This window comes from Lates calcarifer, unplaced genomic scaffold, assembly GCF_001640805.2.
Source record: "Lates calcarifer isolate ASB-BC8 unplaced genomic scaffold, TLL_Latcal_v3 _unitig_2097_quiver_2647, whole genome shotgun sequence".
NCBI classification, from domain to species: domain Eukaryota; kingdom Metazoa; phylum Chordata; class Actinopteri; family Centropomidae; genus Lates; species Lates calcarifer.
The window spans coordinates 2,872-14,869 of NW_026115979.1; the positions used below are offsets into that span (position 1 = coordinate 2,872).

Below are 11,998 nucleotides of genomic sequence, written 5' to 3' on the forward strand. Positions count from 1 at the left end.
GTAGTCTAGTGTGTCTCGCACATACACATGATTAAGAATTTCTCATCATGTCCAATCAAACTGAAGTTAAGATATTTTTCAATCCCATTTTGACTGATCCTGAACAATAACAATCCAAGACAGAACGTTTAGCGTTTGTTGGTTCTGATGTGTTTGATATAGGTTGGTGAGAAGGTGAGGAGAGCTACAGTCACTCTGTCCACAGACAAAAACATTGACAACTATTCTGACGCAGATTTTTTTAAAACCTAGAATGCTAAATATTTGCTTCAAGACAGAGGCTTGAGAGGCGAGAATTTAAGTTTTCTTTGTCATATGATAAATAGTAAATACTGTTAATTAAGCAAAGCGAGACATCTGATAACGTCACCTTGAGCTCTGAGCGATTACAGTTAGTACTTTCTCAGATTTAATAGACACCATTAACCAGTTCTTATTATATTCGGTACTAAATTAATTACATACCAAGTTTTGGACGATGTCTCTCTGTGATCGCGGACTACGTCTCTGTGATCACGGACAATGTCTCTGAGATTATGGACAAAGTCTCTGTGATCATTGACGATGTCTTTGTGATCGTGGACGATGTCTCTGAGATCATAGACGGTGTCTCTCTGATCATTAACAATGTCTCCTGATCGCGGTCATGCCGTCGAATCGAGGAACCACAGTGTCTCTACCGATTCTTGCGCAGAGCTCTGCGAAGCATGGGACAATGTCTCTGATCATGGACAACGCCTCTCTCGTCTTTGACAAGGTCTCTGCGATCGTGGACAATGTCTCTGATCGTGGACGATGTCTCCCTCATCCTCAACAATGTCTCTCTGATCGTGGACCATGTCTCTGCGATGGTGGACGATGTCGTGGACGATGTCGTGGACGAAGTGGTGACACCTGGAGGAAATCAAAGAGAAACATGCAAAGGAAAATCATCATTTACTTTTATGATTACACTTTACTGATATACTGAATACTGAACAGAAACACTTTAATGTCAGTGCTCTGTGTTGGACAGTTGATGTAAAACTGTTTGTGAATTACCTGGAGGCCTCTGTCCTGGTCTCAAAGAACTTCCTCATTGTTCAAAGACTCTCTGCGATCGTGGGCAATGTCTTAGTGATCGTGGACGATGTCTCTGAGATCCTAGACGGTGTCTCTGTGATCATCGACAATGCCTCAATGAACGCCGGGGATGCCGACTTATCGGGGACCGAGTCACCACGAGTCATGGACAATGTCTCCGATCATGGACAACGTCTCTCTCATCTTTGACAAGGTCTCTGCGATCATGGACAATGCGATCACAACGTCTCAGTCTTTGAGGACGATGTCGTGGATGAAGTGGTGACACCTGGAGGAAACCAAAGAGAAACATGCAAAGGAAAATGATCAATACACTACTACCTATTCCTCACCAACAGTTTAACCATGAAAACAGTACGGTGTAGTCTAGTGTGTCTCGCACATACACATGATTAAGAATTTCTCATCATGTCCAATCAAACTGAAGTTAAGATATTTTTCAATCCCATTTTGACTGATCCTGAACAATAACAATCCAAGACAGAACGTTTAGCGTTTGTTGGTTCTGATGTGTTTGATATAGGTTGGTGAGAAGGTGAGGAGAGCTACAGTCACTCTGTCCACAGACAAAAACATTGACAACTATTCTGACGCAGATTTTTTTAAAACCTAGAATGCTAAATATTTGCTTCAAGACAGAGGCTTGAGAGGCGAGAATTTAAGTTTTCTTTGTCATATGATAAATAGTAAATACTGTTAATTAAGCAAAGCGAGACATCTGATAACGTCACCTTGAGCTCTGAGCGATTACAGTTAGTACTTTCTCAGATTTAATAGACACCATTAACCAGTTCTTATTATATTCGGTACTAAATTAATTACATACCAAGTTTTGGACGATGTCTCTCTGTGATCGCGGACTACGTCTCTGTGATCACGGACAATGTCTCTGAGATTATGGACAAAGTCTCTGTGATCATTGACGATGTCTTTGTGATCGTGGACGATGTCTCTGAGATCATAGACGGTGTCTCTCTGATCATTAACAATGTCTCCTGATCGCGGTCATGCCGTCGAATCGAGGAACCACAGTGTCTCTACCGATTCTTGCGCAGAGCTCTGCGAAGCATGGGACAATGTCTCTGATCATGGACAACGCCTCTCTCGTCTTTGACAAGGTCTCTGCGATCGTGGACAATGTCTCTGATCGTGGACGATGTCTCCCTCATCCTCAACAATGTCTCTCTGATCGTGGACCATGTCTCTGCGATGGTGGACGATGTCGTGGACGATGTCGTGGACGAAGTGGTGACACCTGGAGGAAATCAAAGAGAAACATGCAAAGGAAAATCATCATTTACTTTTATGATTACACTTTACTGATATACTGAATACTGAACAGAAACACTTTAATGTCAGTGCTCTGTGTTGGACAGTTGATGTAAAACTGTTTGTGAATTACCTGGAGGCCTCTGTCCTGGTCTCAAAGAACTTCCTCATTGTTCAAAGACTCTCTGCGATCGTGGGCAATGTCTTAGTGATCGTGGACGATGTCTCTGAGATCCTAGACGGTGTCTCTGTGATCATCGACAATGCCTCAATGAACGCCGGGGATGCCGACTTATCGGGGACCGAGTCACCACGAGTCATGGACAATGTCTCCGATCATGGACAACGTCTCTCTCATCTTTGACAAGGTCTCTGCGATCATGGACAATGCGATCACAACGTCTCAGTCTTTGAGGACGATGTTGTGGATGAAGTGGTGACACCTGGAGGAAACCAAAGCGAAACATGCAAAGGAAAATGATCAATACACTACTACCTATTCCTCACCAACAGTTTAACCATGAAAACAGTACGGTGTAGTCTAGTGTGTCTCGCACATACACATGATTAAGAATTTCTCATCATGTCCAATCAAACTGAAGTTAAGATATTTTTCAATCCCATTTTGACTGATCCTGAACAATAACAATCCAAGACAGAACGTTTAGCGTTTGTTGGTTCTGATGTGTTTGATATAGGTTGGTGAGAAGGTGAGGAGAGCTACAGTCACTCTGTCCACAGACAAAAACATTGACAACTATTCTGACGCAGATTTTTTTAAAACCTAGAATGCTAAATATTTGCTTCAAGACAGAGGCTTGAGAGGCGAGAATTTAAGTTTTCTTTGTCATATGATAAATAGTAAATACTGTTAATTAAGCAAAGCGAGACATCTGATAACGTCACCTTGAGCTCTGAGCGATTACAGTTAGTACTTTCTCAGATTTAATAGACACCATTAACCAGTTCTTATTATATTCGGTACTAAATTAATTACATACCAAGTTTTGGACGATGTCTCTCTGTGATCGCGGACTACGTCTCTGTGATCACGGACAATGTCTCTGAGATTATGGACAAAGTCTCTGTGATCATTGACGATGTCTTTGTGATCGTGGACGATGTCTCTGAGATCATAGACGGTGTCTCTCTGATCATTAACAATGTCTCCTGATCGCGGTCATGCCGTCGAATCGAGGAACCACAGTGTCTCTACCGATTCTTGCGCAGAGCTCTGCGAAGCATGGGACAATGTCTCTGATCATGGACAACGCCTCTCTCGTCTTTGACAAGGTCTCTGCGATCGTGGACAATGTCTCTGATCGTGGACGATGTCTCCCTCATCCTCAACAATGTCTCTCTGATCGTGGACCATGTCTCTGCGATGGTGGACGATGTCGTGGACGATGTCGTGGACGAAGTGGTGACACCTGGAGGAAATCAAAGAGAAACATGCAAAGGAAAATCATCATTTACTTTTATGATTACACTTTACTGATATACTGAATACTGAACAGAAACACTTTAATGTCAGTGCTCTGTGTTGGACAGTTGATGTAAAACTGTTTGTGAATTACCTGGAGGCCTCTGTCCTGGTCTCAAAGAACTTCCTCATTGTTCAAAGACTCTCTGCGATCGTGGGCAATGTCTTAGTGATCGTGGACGATGTCTCTGAGATCCTAGACGGTGTCTCTGTGATCATCGACAATGCCTCAATGAACGCCGGGGATGCCGACTTATCGGGGACCGAGTCACCACGAGTCATGGACAATGTCTCCGATCATGGACAACGTCTCTCTCATCTTTGACAAGGTCTCTGCGATCATGGACAATGCGATCACAACGTCTCAGTCTTTGAGGACGATGTCGTGGATGAAGTGGTGACACCTGGAGGAAACCAAAGAGAAACATGCAAAGGAAAATGATCAATACACTACTACCTATTCCTCACCAACAGTTTAACCATGAAAACAGTACGGTGTAGTCTAGTGTGTCTCGCACATACACATGATTAAGAATTTCTCATCATGTCCAATCAAACTGAAGTTAAGATATTTTTCAATCCCATTTTGACTGATCCTGAACAATAACAATCCAAGACAGAACGTTTAGCGTTTGTTGGTTCTGATGTGTTTGATATAGGTTGGTGAGAAGGTGAGGAGAGCTACAGTCACTCTGTCCACAGACAAAAACATTGACAACTATTCTGACGCAGATTTTTTTAAAACCTAGAATGCTAAATATTTGCTTCAAGACAGAGGCTTGAGAGGCGAGAATTTAAGTTTTCTTTGTCATATGATAAATAGTAAATACTGTTAATTAAGCAAAGCGAGACATCTGATAACGTCACCTTGAGCTCTGAGCGATTACAGTTAGTACTTTCTCAGATTTAATAGACACCATTAACCAGTTCTTATTATATTCGGTACTAAATTAATTACATACCAAGTTTTGGACGATGTCTCTCTGTGATCGCGGACTACGTCTCTGTGATCACGGACAATGTCTCTGAGATTATGGACAAAGTCTCTGTGATCATTGACGATGTCTTTGTGATCGTGGACGATGTCTCTGAGATCATAGACGGTGTCTCTCTGATCATTAACAATGTCTCCTGATCGCGGTCATGCCGTCGAATCGAGGAACCACAGTGTCTCTACCGATTCTTGCGCAGAGCTCTGCGAAGCATGGGACAATGTCTCTGATCATGGACAACGCCTCTCTCGTCTTTGACAAGGTCTCTGCGATCGTGGACAATGTCTCTGATCGTGGACGATGTCTCCCTCATCCTCAACAATGTCTCTCTGATCGTGGACCATGTCTCTGCGATGGTGGACGATGTCGTGGACGATGTCGTGGACGATGTCGTGGACGAAGTGGTGACACCTGGAGGAAATCAAAGAGAAACATGCAAAGGAAAATCATCATTTACTTTTATGATTACACTTTTCTGATATACTGAATACTGAACAGAAACACTTTAATGTCAGTGCTCTGTGTTGGACAGTTGATGTAAAACTGTTTGTGAATTACCTGGAGGCCTCTGTCCTGGTCTCAAAGAACTTCCTCATTGTTCAAAGACTCTCTGCGATCGTGGGCAATGTCTTAGTGATCGTGGACGATGTCTCTGAGATCCTAGACGGTGTCTCTGTGATCATCGACAATGCCTCAATGAACGCCGGGGATGCCGACTTATCGGGGACCGAGTCACCACGAGTCATGGACAATGTCTCCGATCATGGACAACGTCTCTCTCATCTTTGACAAGGTCTCTGCGATCATGGACAATGCGATCACAACGTCTCAGTCTTTGAGGACGATGTCGTGGATGAAGTGGTGACACCTGGAGGAAACCAAAGAGAAACATGCAAAGGAAAATGATCAATACACTACTACCTATTCCTCACCAACAGTTTAACCATGAAAACAGTACGGTGTAGTCTAGTGTGTCTCGCACATACACATGATTAAGAATTTCTCATCATGTCCAATCAAACTGAAGTTAAGATATTTTTCAATCCCATTTTGACTGATCCTGAACAATAACAATCCAAGACAGAACGTTTAGCGTTTGTTGGTTCTGATGTGTTTGATATAGGTTGGTGAGAAGGTGAGGAGAGCTACAGTCACTCTGTCCACAGACAAAAACATTGACAACTATTCTGACGCAGATTTTTTTAAAACCTAGAATGCTAAATATTTGCTTCAAGACAGAGGCTTGAGAGGCGAGAATTTAAGTTTTCTTTGTCATATGATAAATAGTAAATACTGTTAATTAAGCAAAGCGAGACATCTGATAACGTCACCTTGAGCTCTGAGCGATTACAGTTAGTACTTTCTCAGATTTAATAGACACCATTAACCAGTTCTTATTATATTCGGTACTAAATTAATTACATACCAAGTTTTGGACGATGTCTCTCTGTGATCGCGGACTACGTCTCTGTGATCACGGACAATGTCTCTGAGATTATGGACAAAGTCTCTGTGATCATTGACGATGTCTTTGTGATCGTGGACGATGTCTCTGAGATCATAGACGGTGTCTCTCTGATCATTAACAATGTCTCCTGATCGCGGTCATGCCGTCGAATCGAGGAACCACAGTGTCTCTACCGATTCTTGCGCAGAGCTCTGCGAAGCATGGGACAATGTCTCTGATCATGGACAACGCCTCTCTCGTCTTTGACAAGGTCTCTGCGATCGTGGACAATGTCTCTGATCGTGGACGATGTCTCCCTCATCCTCAACAATGTCTCTCTGATCGTGGACCATGTCTCTGCGATGGTGGACGATGTCGTGGACGATGTCGTGGACGAAGTGGTGACACCTGGAGGAAATCAAAGAGAAACATGCAAAGGAAAATCATCATTTACTTTTATGATTACACTTTACTGATATACTGAATACTGAACAGAAACACTTTAATGTCAGTGCTCTGTGTTGGACAGTTGATGTAAAACTGTTTGTGAATTACCTGGAGGCCTCTGTCCTGGTCTCAAAGAACTTCCTCATTGTTCAAAGACTCTCTGCGATCGTGGGCAATGTCTTAGTGATCGTGGACGATGTCTCTGAGATCCTAGACGGTGTCTCTGTGATCATCGACAATGCCTCAATGAACGCCGGGGATGCCGACTTATCGGGGACCGAGTCACCACGAGTCATGGACAATGTCTCCGATCATGGACAACGTCTCTCTCATCTTTGACAAGGTCTCTGCGATCATGGACAATGCGATCACAACGTCTCAGTCTTTGAGGACGATGTCGTGGATGAAGTGGTGACACCTGGAGGAAACCAAAGAGAAACATGCAAAGGAAAATGATCAATACACTACTACCTATTCCTCACCAACAGTTTAACCATGAAAACAGTACGGTGTAGTCTAGTGTGTCTCGCACATACACATGATTAAGAATTTCTCATCATGTCCAATCAAACTGAAGTTAAGATATTTTTCAATCCCATTTTGACTGATCCTGAACAATAACAATCCAAGACAGAACGTTTAGCGTTTGTTGGTTCTGATGTGTTTGATATAGGTTGGTGAGAAGGTGAGGAGAGCTACAGTCACTCTGTCCACAGACAAAAACATTGACAACTATTCTGACGCAGATTTTTTTAAAACCTAGAATGCTAAATATTTGCTTCAAGACAGAGGCTTGAGAGGCGAGAATTTAAGTTTTCTTTGTCATATGATAAATAGTAAATACTGTTAATTAAGCAAAGCGAGACATCTGAAAACGTCACCTTGAGCTCTGAGCGATTACAGTTAGTACTTTCTCAGATTTAATAGACACCATTAACCAGTTCTTATTATATTCGGTACTAAATTAATTACATACCAAGTTTTGGACGATGTCTCTCTGTGATCGCGGACTACGTCTCTGTGATCACGGACAATGTCTCTGAGATTATGGACAAAGTCTCTGTGATCATTGACGATGTCTTTGTGATCGTGGACGATGTCTCTGAGATCATAGACGGTGTCTCTCTGATCATTAACAATGTCTCCTGATCGCGGTCATGCCGTCGAATCGAGGAACCACAGTGTCTCTACCGATTCTTGCGCAGAGCTCTGCGAAGCATGGGACAATGTCTCTGATCATGGACAACGCCTCTCTCGTCTTTGACAAGGTCTCTGCGATCGTGGACAATGTCTCTGATCGTGGACGATGTCTCCCTCATCCTCAACAATGTCTCTCTGATCGTGGACCATGTCTCTGCGATGGTGGACGACGTCGTGGACGAAGTGGTGACACCTGGAGGAAATCAAAGAGAAACATGCAAAGGAAAATCATCATTTACTTTTATGATTACACTTTTCTGATATACTGAATACTGAACAGAAACACTTTAATGTCAGTGCTCTGTGTTGGACAGTTGATGTAAAACTGTTTGTGAATTACCTGGAGGCCTCTGTCCTGGTCTCAAAGAACTTCCTTATTGTTCAAAGACTCTCTGTGATCGTGCACAATGTCTCTGAGGTTATGGACAACGCCGGGGATGCCGACTTATCGGGGACTGAAAATGGAAATAAGACCAACACTTGTCTTTAGAAGAGAAGACTAACGTTAACGCTCGCTGCTAACGCAAACGCTAACGCTAGCCGCTAGCTATAGTTCGCTCCTTAGCTTTACCTTCGCGGTGCGGGTGTGTTCAGCGTCCAGCCGCAGTCGAAAACAGCAGCTCCGCAGTTTGTTTTAACATCCAGACTTCCTCAGTGATTCAGTTTTCTCACGGTACTGACAAACAGAAGATACGTTCAAACCTGGTTTTAATCTGTTTTCCGGCTTCGTTTCTCTGCCTCTCTGAGCTCCTCCCTGAAAGGTCATGACCAATGACGACACACAATGTAGCCAATGACAGCTCACATAAGCCAACGGAGAAAACGCCAATTGGCTAGATGACTCTGTGCCGCCTAGCAACCGCCTCTGATTGGCCTGATAATACATCACAGGGAGGATCAGGCCGGGATCATGGATGTATCATCGGAGCCTGAGACGGTGCCGCCGCTCAGCCCCGCAGCCATTTCTCCAGTGGCCAGCCGCGGCCGAAAAAGCATTTTCCCCACAGGCCACCATTGTAAAAGAGACACCTGTAAAATTGTTGACCAGACACCTCCAGCTTCAAACAAAGTCAAATATTACCCTTTGAATTTTATATTGTTATGTTTTAATCTTTGTAAAACTTTTCAAAAGCTCAGAAAAAGCCCAGTGTCACTGATATGACACTGTTGGTGATTCTCAACAGTTTTCATTGGGGTATTTTAAATTCCTAAGTCAGTTTAACTTCTGTGTGATAGTTTATGTGATCTGTGCAGTGTGTTACAGGAGCGTGCTCATTAGCTTGGCTATTACAGATTACATGTGGCTCATGTTCAGTTTGTCAGAAAATAGTCACAAATAAAAGAGTATCACCTTCAGATTTTGTTCTGACACAGTGGTGCGTTCACCGACCCCAGTTTTGTACCAAAATACAGTCTTGGATAAAGTCTTTAAATTATTACCAAACCAGTCTTCGATTGATCCAATTTTACACAACAAAAAATGTTCAAGACCTGTCAAGACATTAAATTAAGGAGTTTAACTTAACTTAATATCCCAAAAGCTGAACCCAATTCTTTCCTTAAAAAAGCATCAATAAAAAAGGAGGAAATGCATTTGTTAGGGACTATTTTCAGCAGTGGATGAATACATCCTCAATGCTTTCATAAGTATTTTGGGGCAGCAGATATATTAACAAGGGCAAGAGTGAACTCCAGTATAGAGTCAGTCTCTTTTACCTCACTGATAGAAATCTGGAGTACAGTGTCTCAGATGTCTAATACATACTGTAGTAGCAGCTGTTTTTAGAAGGCAGAGGAGTAAATCTATGTTTCTGGCTGAATATCAGTAATGTAATATCAGACATCTGGCTATAAATCCATCCCAAACATCAGGTGACCCTGTTGACCTCAGCCCTCCTGGCTGGAGTCCAAACGTCCAGAAGGGAAACAGATCAGGCTCAGATCCAGAACCACATGCAGACTGTCTGCTGATAACTGACACGTCTTTCTTTTTACAGGCCTGGATGGAGTAGCAGAGGAATCCAAGTTACACTTTTATTACTTGCAGCTCGCTTTTGATAATGCTGGTGTCAAAGGTGTCAGTTTATCAAGACAAAACACTTACCAGTTTTCACTGTTCCCGCTGTTATCAAACATTTTCAGGCCCCCTGTTTCCCTGTTCCGGACCAGGTACTCCAGCTCCAACACTGCATCAATGGAGTTTGTGAATCACCCTTAGTCTGGACCCTCCCCTGGCACCAGTTTGCCATGGGATACCCAACCACGGACCATAGAGAGCTGCAGGAATGAGCCTAAAACCCAGAAGTCAGTTAGCATGTTAGCATGTTAGCTCTTCCTGTTCCCTCGTCCCAGAGTCAGTGTGTTTCTGGTTAAATGTCTGAAATAAGGTCCTGTGGTTTTAACACAAGCTCAAGACATTTTCAGGTTTTATTCTCCGACATAAAATGGGTCAGTAAATCCCCCACTCCTGATGTTTGAAGCTTTTACGTGTTCTTAAAAAAGGCGGTTGCTAACGAGTGTCTAAATGAGACTACAGAGGTTGTCGGGGACGTTAACATGAAAACCCATCTACTCACCAGTCCACCTTTACAGCCTCGTTGTGTTTCTACTCACGCTCTTTCAAACTCTCACTAACTTTCTAAGAAGAAAGGCTTTTGTAGAAGAACTCAGAGCTAAATGAAATGACCAGTTGGAAGCTTAGTGGTGGAGACGTTGACGTCATGTGACCGTGGTGTAGTTGGTTTATAGCCTAACATTAGCTTCTTACTTCAAACATCAGAACAGTGGTGTTCATCTGTGAGGATTATCTGATCAACTAAACCTGGAAAGATCAGAAACTTTAGTTGGTCACAGTTTATTTTCTGGAATAATCCAAAACACAGTGAAAGAATAATTAACTTCAGAACTGGACCACAGAAACACATCATCATTGCAGGACTTTATTGCCCCTGAAAACACAGCTCCAGGTTAAGGTGGCAAGAGATAACTACAAAATAAAACAACTTTTAAAAAAATCAAAATTTTTTAATTTCTTTTTATTGCATAAAAATGTAAAGTGGATCATTTATTTTACACTTAAATGTAATAATTTCTTCACAATCATGCTGCCAAAAATTGCACGATGTATAAAAAAAAAGCTTCATGAAAGTTAACATCAGTACATAACTACATTTTCTCTCATACATGTACACAGTATATAGAACTATATCTATACATATTTTAAAACATTTGTTTTGATAAGAGCTCAGTACACATCATGTTCACAGCATGAACATGTGGACAACATGAACATTAACAGTATTGACAGCTTTTCATAAATCTCATCAGTGTGGGACACAAACGGATTATTAAGATCTCACTTTTTTTTTTACCATTGACACAATGTAAAAAAATCTTGGATGAAAAATCTCTTTTCTGCTTTTTGTTTTCTGTTGGCTCTGTCTTAAAGGTTAACTAAAGTACTGAAAATTCTACAGATAGCAAGAAAACAAAAGACAAAGCTTTTTTGCCTATTTTGACATTGTTTCATTACCACAGGGAAAGTGTTCATAAAAGCAGCCCGAGTTGTAATCAGAAGTTACAAGCGGCCATGGTTGCTAATAGTTTTTTTCAGTTAGTTACCTTGTTATTTCAACATAAGGTTTTCTGTGATTATGACTTAACTATTTGGTTTTCCTAAAATGACAAATCATGTTTTTACAGCTCATCACTTGAAGGTTCTGAGGTCCTTTTGGTTCCTAGTATCAGGGAACAATTCAGGACCCCATGTAGACCAGGGTCTGAATTACATTTAGTCAAATCAGGTAAACCACGTGTGGTACTGTCCTGATCTATTGCCGCAGGTCTCTGGTCCAACAAAAACATTGACATTGGTAAATTCTGGAAAACTCTGCATTGCATTACACATACTTCTTACATTATCTGAATCTTATCAGGTCTTAATAAATTTCTGTACATGAGGAATGGTTATGTTTTCCATGAGTCCAATTTTAGGTTTGATCGAACAATTACAGCCCAACCCAAGACCTCTAATCTCAAGATAATAATCCCATGACCCTAACTTCATTACCTTAAAAA

General features: G+C 42.0%; 1 long non-coding RNA gene across 5 annotated transcripts; it reads right to left on the minus strand.

The window, feature by feature from the left end:
- Positions 1-469: 469 nt before the first annotated feature.
- Positions 470-7,245, minus strand: LOC127139708 (uncharacterized). 5 transcript variants are annotated; one of them, XR_007810044.1, is made up of 4 exons: positions 3,930-4,335; positions 3,354-3,782; positions 2,486-2,795; positions 470-894 (listed from the first exon to the last, which is right to left on the minus strand). It is a non-coding gene; the product is annotated as an uncharacterized LOC127139708 (long non-coding RNA). The 5 variants fall into 5 exon arrangements; XR_007810047.1 differs by lacking the exons at positions 470-894; positions 3,930-4,335 and adding exons at positions 1,914-2,338; positions 6,830-7,245; XR_007810045.1 differs by lacking the exons at positions 470-894; positions 3,354-3,782; positions 3,930-4,335 and adding exons at positions 1,914-2,338; positions 4,798-5,238; positions 5,386-5,800.
- Between the last annotated feature and the right edge of the window lie 4,753 nt (positions 7,246-11,998).